Genomic DNA, 14,119 nt, shown 5'->3' on the forward strand with positions numbered 1-14,119 from the left:
AAGATGTCTTACTTGCTATCAATTGGAATTTAAGAGCTCTATTCTCACAAATATCTTGGGTTCAAGTCTCACTGAATTTGAAACGTTGTGCCAAGCAATCTTTTCCTTATACTTGTGTTTCCTTTTGACGCCTCTCTTATCTTCCCTTTTTTTTACGGCAGAGGGCAGACTTGGAGACCAACAAACTTGAAGATTTGGCAAACCTGAAGATATAGAGAATCCCTGAACTTCAATGCAAATACTTGACATCCTCATAAAATCGGCCCATTGAAAACATCAATTTACCATGGAGGTTTGCCCCCTCTAATCAAATGAGATCAAAGTTCTACAGGAGGATGGCATTTCAGCTTAATCTTACATTCCTTTATACTTCATTTGAACAACAATTGGGGCAATATATATCTTTTGAACTTATACGACTGAACTTAGAATGAAACTCTAAGCTGCCTACGTACCTCGGTGAAGAGAATCAAGTCATACCGTAGTTCAGACCGGGTGATATTTTTTTTACATGTCCTAACTTTTGCCTAGGCTGCCTCTTTCGAAGTTTTCAACCTAACAGACTCTTTTTTTTGTAGGGGCTGTACACAATTTAGACTCATGCGGGCCAGGAGTGTAGCAACATACAGTTTAGGCTCATGCGTCATGGAGCGTTGTAACTTCAAGGATAATACTTCTTCAAATACTTGCTATTGATAGGGCCGATTCTCATGCCATCTGCATCAACCAGCTTGTAAGCCCCACTTGAGTAAGCTTCTTGTACGACATATGGCCCATCCCATTTTGAAGTGAACTTCTCTACAGGTTTATGAGAAGTAATTATGGGTCTTCGTACGGCAAGGACTTGATCTCCTACTTGAAAGGATCTCGGGCAAACTCTTTTATTGAAGGCGCGAGACAATCAAGCTTGATAACATTCAAGACTCTAATGAGCTTCCAACCTCTTCTCATCAAGGGACTCCAACTCTGCTAATCGAAGTCAAGTATTTTCTTCATCAGTGATCCCTCCTTGAATAGCCAGTCGTAATGAAGGTATTTGATGCTCAAGTGGCAAGACGACTTCGACTCCATAAACGATTGAATAAGGAGTCGCCTGTGTTGGCGTATGGTGAGTCGTCCTATATTCCCATCGAGCTTATTCCATACGGTTATTCCAATCTTGTCTGGATTTGGAGACGACTCTCTTTAACAAGTTGCATAGAGTTTTGTTGAATGCCTCAGCTAGACCATTGACGACAGCATTATACATCGAAGAGTTACGTTGTTTGAAGCCAAAGATATCACAAATCTTGTTCATCAACCTATTATTGAATGGTGTTCCATTATCCATTATTATGTAATGAGGAATGCCAAAGCGATAAATATTGTTTACTCAGATGAAACTTGCAACATTTTCCTTCTTTACTTCCTTAAGAGCAACAACTTCAGCCCATTTTAAGAAGTAGTCAGTTGCAACCAAGATGTATAGGTGCCCACCAGAGGACTTTGGTAGTGGTCCAACAACATCCAATCCCAAGCGTCAAATGGCCAGGATGCAACAGTCGGGTGCAACACTTCAGGAGGTTGATGAATAAAATTCGCATGGAATTGACAAGCCTTTCATCTTCGAGCATAGTCCAAGCAATCTTTTACCATTGTTGGCCAATAATATCTCATCCTTTTTATGTGGAAGTGGAGCTTTGGTCCAGACTGGTGTGACCCATATACCCCAGAATGCGTTTCTTACAAAGCTTGGAGTGCTTCATCTTCCCCTAAGCATTGCAAGAGTACTCCCTCGAATGATTGTCTGTATAAGGTATCTTTGTAGTAAAGGAAGCAAGGTGCACGGCGACAGATTTCAGTTCTTCTCTGCGGATTTTCTGGAAGTATCGCATAGCACAAGTAGTCAATAATGGGTTGTTACCATTCTTCTTTCTCGAATTCAAAAATAGCGACAAGATGCTTGAGTTCATTTTCTTCACCTTCAGCCTCATTTGGTGGTGGTACTACCCATTTTTGGCAGACAGTAACTTGCGCTTGATCAGGTAGGGATAATGATGAAGCTAGGGCGGCTAAAGCATCAACCTTCGTATTTTCTTTCCTTGGCACATGCTGAATAGTCACATCACCGAGCCACCCCATTAACTTTTTAGCGTAATCATGATATGGGCGTAGTTCAGGCTTCTTAACCTTGTAACTACCTAAAAGCTGATTGACCACTAACTGGGAGTCACCAAAGACTTGCAATTGCAATTGCTTCATATCAATGGCCATTTCAAGCCCAAGTATTAATGCTTGATACTCAACAACATTGTTGAAATAGAGTTGTGTCAAGGTGAAGGAGTAGGGCAAGACTTCTCCTTGGGAAGTGACAAATACTACGCCAGCACCAGCTCCTCCATGATGTGCAGCACCATCAAAGTACATCTTCCATGGAGGCTGAACTTCTATGACCATTGCATCCTCATCATGTAGTTTGTCAGTTAGCTCCCAGTCATCAGGTATCGGATGATTTGCCAAGAAGTTTGCCAATGCTTGTCCTTTTACAACCTTTTAAGGGATGTACAAAATCTTGAATTGTTGAAATTGGAGGTACCATCTCACTAGTCGATCACGAAGAACAGGTTTTGACATCACAAACTTGATGGGATTTGCCTTAGAAACAAGACGAACAATATGAGCTTGAAAGTAGTGCTTCAACTTTTGAATTGAGAAGACTAGCGCCAAACACAACTTTTCAATTGGTGAATAATTCTGCTCATTCAGTGTCATCATCCTGCTCAAGTAGTAAAGAGAGTTTTCTTTCCGTTCACTATTTTCTTGGGCCAACATGCTCCAACAGATCTTTCTTGTGCCGCAATGTATAGTATCAATGCCTTTCCAGGTATAGGGGCTGCTAAAACTGGAGGCTTCATCAAGTAGGATTTAATGCCCTCAAAGGCATTACTGCACGCTTGGTGCCATTTGAAAGGGATTCCTTTCTTCATAAGGCGACAGAATGGTTGACACCTCCCAGCTAGGTTCGACATGAATCTCCTAAGGTACAATAACTTTCCTTGCAGACTTTTCAATTCATGGATATCCCGAGGCTCAGACATTTTCAAAATGGCATCAACTTTGGCTTGATCAATTTCGATCCCTCAATGTCAGACAATGAAACCAAGGAACTTTCCATAAGTAACTCCAAAGGCACATTACAATGGATTCATCCTAATTTGGTACCTCCGGAGCAATTCAAATACCATCCTCAAGTCCTTCAAGTGGTCGCCCTTATCTCTTGATTTTACCACCAAGTCGTCAACATAGAATTCGACATTCTTGTGGAGAAGATCGTTGATAATATTCTGCATAGCCCTTTGGTAAGTAGCACCAACGTTCTTCAAGCCAAAAGGCATTACCTTGTAGCAATAAATACCCTTTGGGGTACGGAATGCAGTAAGCTCTTCATCTTTTGGTGCTATGCATATATGGTTATAGCCCGATGAACCATCCATAAATGACATTGCCTCGTACCCAGTAGTAATATCGATTATCAGTTCTGTAATGGGAAGCAGGAACTCATCTTTCGGACATGCATTGTTAAGATCCCTAAAGTCAATGCACACTCGAATTTGGCCATTTTTCTTCCTTACAGGGACAATACTTGAAACCCATGTTGGGTATTTAACTTCACGAATAAAGCCAACTTCGATGAGTTTGTTAACTTCTATTTCAATCAAGGGAACCAAGTCCGGCCTAAAACGCCTTTGAGCTTGTTTAACAGGGCGAGCACCATTTTTGACTGCAAGGTGATGGATTGCTACTTTCGGGTCCAAGCCAGGCATCTCTTTGTAACTCCAAGCGAAGACGTCCCTGAACTCCTTGAGTAACTTAATATAAGTTCTCTCTTCATCAGCTTCTAGTAAAGCACTTAGGTAGGTAGATCTTGGCTCTTCATCGGTGCCAAGGTTGACTTCTTTTAAGGCATCAACTACTGTCTTCACTCCTTCTTCAAGTTCAGGTGGAGCATCTTTCACATCTTCATCTTCTTGAGGGTCCCCATTGTTGAAGGATATGTGATAACACGGTGAAACATGCTCTAATTCTGCATTATCCTCTATCAAAGATGGAACACCATTCTCGCCTTGTACAGTGACATGATACGAAGAACCTATACTTTCTTCATCTTCGTCACGTTCCTTAGTGTAGACCACAGTATATGGCTTTACTTTTAGTACTTCTTTACATGAAACCACAAGTTTTGTTTGTCGCCTCATTCTTGAAGGAACCAACCTTTGGAAATCATTAGAGATCTTCTAGATTTTGGGTGGAGCGGGTGTTCTTATGCTTTGAAAATTTCTCTGAAACTTGTTACCCTTTTTTAATGGACCCAATCTGTCAAATACGGAAGTTCGCACAGTGGATTTTCCAAGTCGGTCAAAGATAGAAGGCCTATTAGAAGCGGCAGATTCATCTTCTACAGTGATGTAATTGCTACTCACTCTTCTTATTGAGATGCGCACTAGTGACAGTTGCTTGTATCCCAAATCGTCACGTAGTTGTCTCGTTGCAGCTTCTGATGGTAGCTTCCCTAACTTTGACGGCTCATTAAGATTGTATCTAGCTTTTGCAAATAGCCTGTAAGCATTAGGATCAAAACCTTCATCTGTTCGCTTTGTAGGGAGTGGCATATTCTGCAAACGATTTTGGGCCACAAACCCTGCAAGCGGCATTGAGGACGACTTTACTGCCTCAATTCGTTTGACCGGAAGAGTTAACTCCTTTAGTATGTTAGCTTGGAGATTAGATGATTCACCTTCATCTTTATGTCTTTCTTCCTTTTAGGGACATATTGGAGCACATGACTTACTTTCTTGCCATAAGATGCAATACGCCCTTTATGAGATTTATTCACATTGGCGTGTACCTCCTCAGTAACAGCTTTGGCTTTACCAATAGTCACCTCAGCTCTTTTAGTTATGGGCTCATCATTCTTGCTTTTCATGCCACCGTCAACTTTTATCTCCTTCACAATGCGGTTCTTCAAGTAGAACTTTGCATCGGTGAAGTGTGAGTCAGCCTCAGTGAATGGCTCATCATCAGCAACTATCTTCTTCTCATCTTCTCTCTCATAGTATTTCAACATTGATGGTAGGTAGATGGAACCACTTTGTTCTCATGTATCCAAGGCCTTCCAAGCAAGATGTTGTATGAAGTCTTTGCATCGATCACATGTAGCCATGCACTTGATTTCATATCTTCAATGGTGATTTCTAGCCTGATCGTGCCTATGGCTCTTTGCCCCCCTTGGTTGAATCTTTGGATCATCACACGACTTTCTGAGAGTTTGTTCATGGGAATACCAAGTTCTTTCACAGTGCAAATTGGTAAAATGTTCACTGAGGATATTCCATCAACCAAAATTCAATTTACCTTTTCATCACGCATATAGCCAATCAAGTACAATGAGCGGCTATGAAGAGTGTCACCTAGCAGAAGATCGTCATTTGTGAATGTAACTTTTTCCTCACAAGCATTAACTTCTTGAGGAGTGGACTCGATGAGCTTTTCCAAAGATGGTGCCAATGGTAGGACATCACTCTTTTCTTCCCCTTTATCAGCATTGCAATAAGAGGCCTCAATACCCTCATGGGAAATCTTCGTGCGGAACCAACTTGGTAAGAACTCCTCCAAGGTCACTGGATGTCGTGGCTTTTGAGGATGGTGCACCTCCACTTTTGCTTTCTTCAAATATTTAACTGGATTCTATCTCATTGGTCTTTTTACTATCATTTTCCTTGTTGGTTATTCTGTTGATTCTTTTTGTGGGCTCCTTTTGTGGTGCCTACGATGAGTTACCAATGTCCAACCTTCATCATCATCAGGTTGATTGACTTCGGCTTTGTCACTCTCCAGTAATTCTTCATCTTTACTTTCTTTAAAACCACTTTATTCATCTGGACTGAATGATCCAAAGGTGATAGAGACTTGGTTTGCGCTTGCTTTCTCATCTTCAAGCACGATCTTCTTTTCCTGAGCCAAGTCCATGATTGTCCTTGAAGACAAAGCACTTCTCTAGAGGGTGACTTACAAGTCAGTGATATTTGCAGTAATTTGGGTCATTTGTTTTCCCAGATTCATTTGGTCGCTTCATCTCCAGAAGCTCAATAAGATTTAACTCGAGGAGTTCTTTGAAAATGGATGGCACATCAAAATCTAGAAATGGGTACTCCTTCTCTTGTATTTCTTTTAGAGTCAACTTTCCACTTGGCTTATCTTGAAAAGAAGTGGATTTCATATTCTGCTTCTTGCTCACCTTCGTCGTGAACTTCACAGGTGACGTGTTGACATTCATAGCTTCTTTGCTTTCAGATTTGGGTACAAACTTGCCCCACTTCCTAACTTCTTGCTTGTCATTCCCTTCGCGAGGTTCATAGATGGGCAGCCTTTCATTTCCAGCGGAGGCCATGCTCAATTTCATGTCATGGGCACGAGTTGCAAGTTCTTCAAATGTGCCAGGCTTGATACCTTGCAAGATGTAGCACAATCCCCAATGCATGCCTTGGATGCACATCTCTATGCCTGAAGCTTCACTAAGCCTATCTTTGCAGTTGAGGCTTGCATTCCTTCAATGATTGATAAAGTCGATAACTGGTTCACCCTTTCATTGATGAGTATTTGTAAGTTCTATCATACTCACAGTACGTCTCGCACTATAAAAGTGATTGAGGAACTCTTGCTCTAGTTGATCCCAGTTATCGATAGATCCAGCCTCGAGGTCTGTGTACCAGTCAAAAGCATTTCCTTTTAGCGAGCAGACAAACTGCTTAATGAGGTAATCTCCATAAGTCCCAGCATTGTTGCACATCTCCACGAAGTGCACCACATGTTGCTTTGGGTTACCTTTACCGTCAAACTGTTGAAACTTTGGAGGTTGATAGCCAGCAGGCATATTCAATATATCGACCCTTGCAGTGTACGACTTTGCATGCTTAAGGGAGGATTTGGCAACAACCTCATATTTGTTCTTAATGGTTCCTTCAATGAACTCTTTCAGTTGATCGATTGGAATCATCCCTTCAGATGAGACAGGGATAGCCTTAGTGGATGCTACTTGTCTTGGGGGAGAGTCACTCTCTAGAACTTTTGGGAGCTTGCCGGGTGCGTGGGTGGATTCTTCTTCAATCAAGATTCTCACCCTGTCTGTTAGCTTATCGATTCTAGCCTCTTGATTTTGCATGCATTTGGTCAAGCCAGTGATTACTTCCGTCAAGTTTGCCAACTGCTCTTCCACAGATGAAGTATTTGTCACCATAGCTTGCATGATTGTCGTGGACGACGGAGACTAGCATGGATTTTCACACAGATTGATCCTTGATCGGCTCACGCTATGTGGTGTAAGTGGGGAGGATCCATCACTTGAAGCATTATCCTCCTCCTTCACATCTGAGTGCTTGGATCCGGAGAGGTCAAGCAGAGCAAGAGTTTTCTTGATCTTTTTAGCAACATCGCTTCCTCCTACATATGCATTTGTGGAAGATCTTGCTCCTTTTGAGGATGAAGATCCGAAAATAAGGGTTGACGCAGACGTGACTTGGGGTGCTTGTTGTCCTAAAGAGCTTGCTTTGCTCCTCGTAACTGGTCTGAAGCTTTCAAAGGTAACATCGAGGATGCTTTCCACATCAGCATAGAACCTGGAGTTAGCAGCCTTGGTGGAAGTTGAACCGGAGTTGATTTTCTTTGAAGCCATTTCAATGTTCTTGGACTTTGGTGATTGAAAAGTTGATATGAGAGGTAGAGATTGTCCAACTAGGCGTGCCAGAATTTGTAGACAATAAATTTGCGTCGAGAAAATAAAATCAAGACCGAAAATATCGCATAAATCGTAGTATTTGATTTCAAATAATATGAGTGTACAATCTCTATGAATCCTCTGATTCTTCTTTTCAATAGTAAATAAATTCAAGGGCCTTTGAGCTTGATCTTGAATCTATGTTTGTTGCCACGAACGATGATCTTGTTCTTGAGCTTGAGCTTGATTGCTTGAACTTGACCTTGATTTGTTATTCATTCTTGAGCTTGAACTTGATTTGTTTTTCGTTCTTGAGCTTGAATTTGATTGCTTGGAGCTTGAAACTTGTAGAGAAATTTGCGGCGTTTGATCCACGAGCTCTCTCTTGCTTCTTGTTATAAGTTCTGGTATTTTTTCTGAGTTATGAAGACCCCTATTTATAATTGTGGAAGGGAAGAGTTATGATAAGAACAAACTCTTTCCGACCAATCAAATTGAAGTGTGACATGGTCGCATTTGATTGGCCATAACATGTCACTTGCATACGTGGCGCGATTTCATTGGCCTTTTAGCGTGACTTGGCATGCCTTGTCATTTTGACATGCGGCATGATCCTATTGGATCTTCCGTTTGACTTGGCCGCCACGTCATTTGGCACGTGACACTAAACTGGGTCTCCAGGAAGATGATATCTTGGGCTTAATAAAGTGGGCTCATCACTTTAGTCCAATTAAATGGGCTAGCCCAATGAATTAAGACTTATTTATTTAATTCATATATATTGAACTTATATAATTAATTCAATTGTATTAGCCCGTAGTATTTATTTGGACCAATGTATCTTGAACTTTAAAATATAATCCAAATTATTATATAAATTTAATTTTAATAAGATTTATATGCCACACACGAGTATCTGAAAAGTTTGACACAAAGAAGTACCAATCACAATATTACCAAGTTATCTGCTCAACAGCAGAATCTATAAGTCAAAAGAAACATATAGCAGAATCACATGAACAAAAGAGAAAACAGAACACCAAAATGTGCATTGATATTTCCAACTTAAACATACTTGACAAAAGACCCTTTTAGAGAAACTTTGATTTGAAGTTCTTAAGTACCTAGAATCTATCATGAAAAATACAGATTAATAAAAAGGGCAGCCGATGCACTAACCTCCCAGTATGCGTAGGGTTCAGGAAAGGGACGGACCACCAGGATCTATTGTACATCGTCTTACCATGCATTTCTGCAAGAGGATGTTTTCACGGATCAAACTCGTGACCTCCTGATCACACGATAGCAACTCTACCAGTTATGTCAAGGCTCCCTTTAAAAATGAAAAAGTGCATTCAACACAGAATGGAAATAAACTGACTACATCACCAATCTAATAAAAAACAAAATTTATCCCCATCGATATGGGTCTTTATTGTCTGCTTTCCACTTCTGAGTTCCACAGGATACCGGCTCCGGTTTTCCCAATCAAATTTATAGGCTTTTACTTCTTTTAATTGACTATTCCAAGCTTGCTTCCATTGGAAGTAGATTTAACCAAATACTTACATTAAACGATATATGAAATATGTAATCACTTTAATAGTTGAGGCTAGACCATTTTATATCTACTTCTAAAATGTCCACTTTGGGGACAACAACTCTATGCTGGAGTTTCAATTTTTTCCTGTTGATTTCATTGCATTTGAAAAAATAAAGTGAAACCTGAGACCAAGCGGTCAAATTTGATTGAAACTTCTCCAACTTACAAAGCCATGCATCAGTTAAATTGTTGGAGCAGTGAAGAAAGATTTTTGAATGCTTCAATTGGCTTGGCTTTTTTGCAATTTTGAGCTCAAGAATTGGATTATCTCCTTTATACTCTAGTGACAAAATTCGGAGCAACAATCTCCTCTATGCCTTTACAATTCTGAATCTTCAAGTCCTTCAGGGATAGACTATCGAAAATGTTAAACATTTCCAACCCCTTATAAACTTGAACTAATATAAAACTCTCAAGGAATTGAGATCCAAATATAGGTGCGCGAGCAATTCGGTCGATATCCTCACATGTGATAGCTCAAAAGATTTCAGGATTTGACATTTAACAATATCCAATATAGGAGGCTCTTCCAAATCACCACGACAAAAAAAGTGTTCAAGAGTTGGTGCTTGGATTTTGACGCACTGGTTTCTTTTTGTCCTAATGGGACTTGACTTGATATTACTAAGATTCCTCAGCTCAATCTTTTTCAACCAAACACAAAGCTCAGGGATGAAACTTCCAATCAAGGGACAACACAATTTTAAGTAGAGCCTGAAGCATGTTGTCGTGTAAACTTACATGAGATAGAGAAAGCTTTCTCAAAGAATGGCAGCTCGCCATACCACTAGATAATGAAACACCAGTCAGATCACAATCCCTAAGAATCAATCGTCTTAAAGATTTTGCTTCCAAGATTTTTAGAATAGGAATACGCAACTAGGAGCATATGTTTCCAGGAACACCACAGACTAGATCTTTTTACACCATTTTGAAGAGCAATGTTGAGCCACTTATTAAATCGAGGGAAAACTTCAAACTTGTCAATATGGATTCTTTTGTCCCTGTATTTTTCCAGGATTTTGTCCACTATTTTTATCTCTTTGCCATTACTGAAATTCGATGACTTCAAATGAAGCCTGAATTCCAAGTTTGGATGAATTAACTAAGATTGTAGCCATATTCGGGAGAGAATGCTCATCTTGGCTGCTTCTCTAAAACTATTAAGAGCCTATTTTGTGAATGAGACATTCAGGCAGTACTTCAATGGTAGTTATCCCCATGGTCAAAAGAACTATATCAAACCCTAATGTTCACGGCAATATCTAGATTCGGTTTTATACCATGTTGCCGAGAAAAAAGTAAATAAAATGTTTTTTGACCATTTAACACAATCAACCCTTTTGCTTCTCACCTCTAACATTTTATTTTCTGGATTCACAGAACATACAAATTTTTTTCATGATTTGGTTATGTGCAATCTTTTCATATGCAATTTTATGTTGAAATAATAGTTGGTCCATCTATCTAAAGAGGAAGGCTGCAGACTGCATGAAAGGAGTTAATTTTATTAATGATGTAGGAGCTCTTTATATAGAGCGAAATTACAACGACAAATCTTCTAGAAGATACAAATATATAAGGCCTAACATTAAGAGGCTAACAAGAAGATACAAATAAAAGATACAGATAAGGGCTACGTTAATGGATAAAGTCGAATCAGTGAAGAGTCCTTTACATGCCCCCGCAAGGTGGGGCTGGTCTCAACTAGACCCAACTTGGGATACATACGCAAAAACGCAGAGCTGGGCAGCGGCTTTGTAAGAATATCTACAACTTGATCTGCAACATGAAAGTGATGGACCTTGAGAACCTTAGACTGCACAAGCCGATGAACAAAGTGAAAATCGATCTCAGCATGTTTCATACGGCTATGAAAATTTGGATTGGCACAAATGTAAGTAGTGCTCAAGTTGTCGCAGAGAACTTAAGGAGGACTGGACAGTGGAAAGTGAAGCTCACGAAGCAAGTTTTTAGCCACATAACTTCAGAGGTTGTAGCTACAATAGCTCTATATTCGGCCTCAGCCGAGAAATAGAATGTTGCTTCTTAGAAGACCATGAGATAGGAGAATCACTAAGATATACAACATACACTGTTATAGAAGTTCGATCAAGTGGGTCACCATCCCAATCCGAATCAGAATAGGCAACTAATTAAGCAACAGATTTTTTAGCAAGCTTAATACCAAGATGAGCAGTGCGACAAAGATATCTCAAAATACTCTTGACAGCTTTCCAGTGAGAAACACCTGGTTGATGCATAATTGAGATAATTTGCTTATTGCAAAGGCAATGTCAGGCCGAGCAAATGATAGTAATAAAGCTTACCAATGACTTGATAATAAAGAGTGCCATCCACTTTGGAATGCTCATGAGATATTTCAAAGGTACATGTAGAATTCATGGGCATGTGAGCGCCTTTGCATTCAACCATGTTAACATCTTGAAAAAGATCTTTGACATATTTATGCTAAGATAAGAGCAATCCATCTGATGTGTGTGTAACCTCAATGCCAAGAAATTAATGAATCAACCCAAGATCTTTAAGAGAGAATCATGAAGACAGGGGATTAAAAAGGGATTTCATAGCATTTGGCTGGCTACTAGTCATAATGTGTAACAACCCGACATGTTATTTGGAGTATTATAGCCTTGTTTCCTCATTTATTGCCTATTCTATGTTTGTTTGTTGTTATGTAACTTGCCGAAGTGGTTAGTTTGGTTCCTGGGATATTCGGAATGAGTTGGGACACTTAGTCCCAAGGTTGGAGGCCTAAATTGAAAGAGTTAACCAGATGTTGACTTATGTGTCAATGGCTTCGGAATGGTGTTTTGATGGTTCTGATAGGTTTCACATGATGATGTTGGACTTAGGAGTATGTCCAGATATTGATTTGGAGATCCGTAGATAATTTTAGCTTGAATTGGCAAAAGTTGGGAAGTTTAAGTTTAGAGAGTTGAGCGGTTTGATTGAGAGTTGATTTTCTAATTACGGGGCTCAGATTTTGGTTTCAAAAGCAGGAATAGGTCCGTTCTGTCATTTATGACTCATGTGGAAAATTTGGGGTCAATCATAGTTGGTTTTGATAGGTTTCGGCATCGATTGTAGAAGTTGGGAATTCAATAGTTTCAATAGGCTTGAATTGGGGTGCGATTCGTGTTTTTGATGTTGTTTGATGTGATTCAGCAAAGTTCATATCGTATTTTAGGACTTTTTGGTGTATTTGGTTTAGATCCCAGGAGCCACAGACAGATTTTAGATGGTTAACGGATTGATATTGGACTTGAGGAAATTGTTGAAGTGCTCCAGGTCCGGTGCAAACGCACCTGTGAAGAATTGGTCGCAAGTGCGTGGCCACAGAAGCAAGCCAGGGGTCACAGGTGCGGTCTTGAAGGAGTTGGGTAGTGGTCGCAGGTGCGAGGAGGTTTTCTGTATCTCTGAGCCCGCAGATGCGATGAGGCTCTGCAGATACGAAGGTCGGTAGATGTGGCTGGCTTCGTAGAAGCTGATGGGAATATGTAGGCGTGGAAGTGTAGAAGCGAGGAGCAAACCACAGAAACAGACTTGCTGGTGTGTGTTCTGGGCCACATGTGTGGCTAGTCCGGTATCTAAGTGCATTCCGCGGGTGCGGAGATTGCACGCAGAAGCAGATTTTTGGCTCGCAGGTGTGAAAATACCTAGGTTGAATATAAATCGAGGGTTAGAGTTATTTCTTTATTCTTGGATTTTGGGAGCTTAGTTGGAGGCAATGTTTGAAAGGGGTTTCACGAGATTTAAAGAGGTAAGCCACTTTTGGTCATTTTTATCTATTTAATATTGAATACCCATTGAATTTCCTCCTAGATTTTGTGTTTTTAAGATGGAATTTGGGGAATTTTGAACATGTGATTGGAGAGTAAATTTGGGGATTTGAGTGACGATTTGGTGTCGGAATTGGGTAATTTTGGTATGGTTGGACTCCTTATTGAATGGATGTTCGAATTTTATAAATTTTGTTGGATTTCGAGACGTGGACCTAGGGGTTGACATTTGAGTTAACTTTTTGACTTTTATTAAAGAATTAGGCTTTACCATATGGAATCGATGCCTATAGCTTGTGTTGATTGTATAGAGTTATTTGTGGCTAGATTCGAGTCGTTCGGAAGCCGATTCATGAAGTAAGGGCTTGTTGGAGTAGAGATTTGCGCGTTTTGAGGTGAGTAACACTTCTAAACTTGATTGAGGGTATGAATCCCTTAATTATGTGTTATGTGGTTTGTGTTAGGGTGACGCACATGCTATGTGACGGGCGTGTGGGCCTGCATCGTAGAAATTATGACTCGGTCAATTCCGTGGAACTGTTTAGTCATCTAATCTTGTTATTATTCACATATTCTCCATGTGTTAGAGAAATTGAGCTGTGATTGATGTTAGAAATCATGCTTAGGCGATATGATGGTATTGTTGGGACCCACAAAGGTCATTTTGCTGTTGAATTACTTGCTTAATTTGAAATTATGTACTCAGTCGCATCTATCATTTTCATATCATATCTCAGTCTTTATTTCCATTTATTGTTATATCATATTATCATTGTTTGGGCTGATTGTCATGAGATTTGTGAGCCTGAGAGACTAGAGATATTGATGACTCAGTGAGGCCGAGGGCCTGATTGTGAACGATATTTATGGGATCGGGATGCATGCCGCAACAAGTTTTATTGATTCATGGCATGATTGTCTTATATTAGCGCTTGGGCAAAATTCGCCCCTCCGGAGTCTGAC

This window comes from Nicotiana tabacum, chromosome 7 (genome assembly GCF_000715075.1).
Source record: "Nicotiana tabacum cultivar K326 chromosome 7, ASM71507v2, whole genome shotgun sequence".
Classification (NCBI taxonomy): domain Eukaryota; kingdom Viridiplantae; phylum Streptophyta; class Magnoliopsida; order Solanales; family Solanaceae; genus Nicotiana; species Nicotiana tabacum.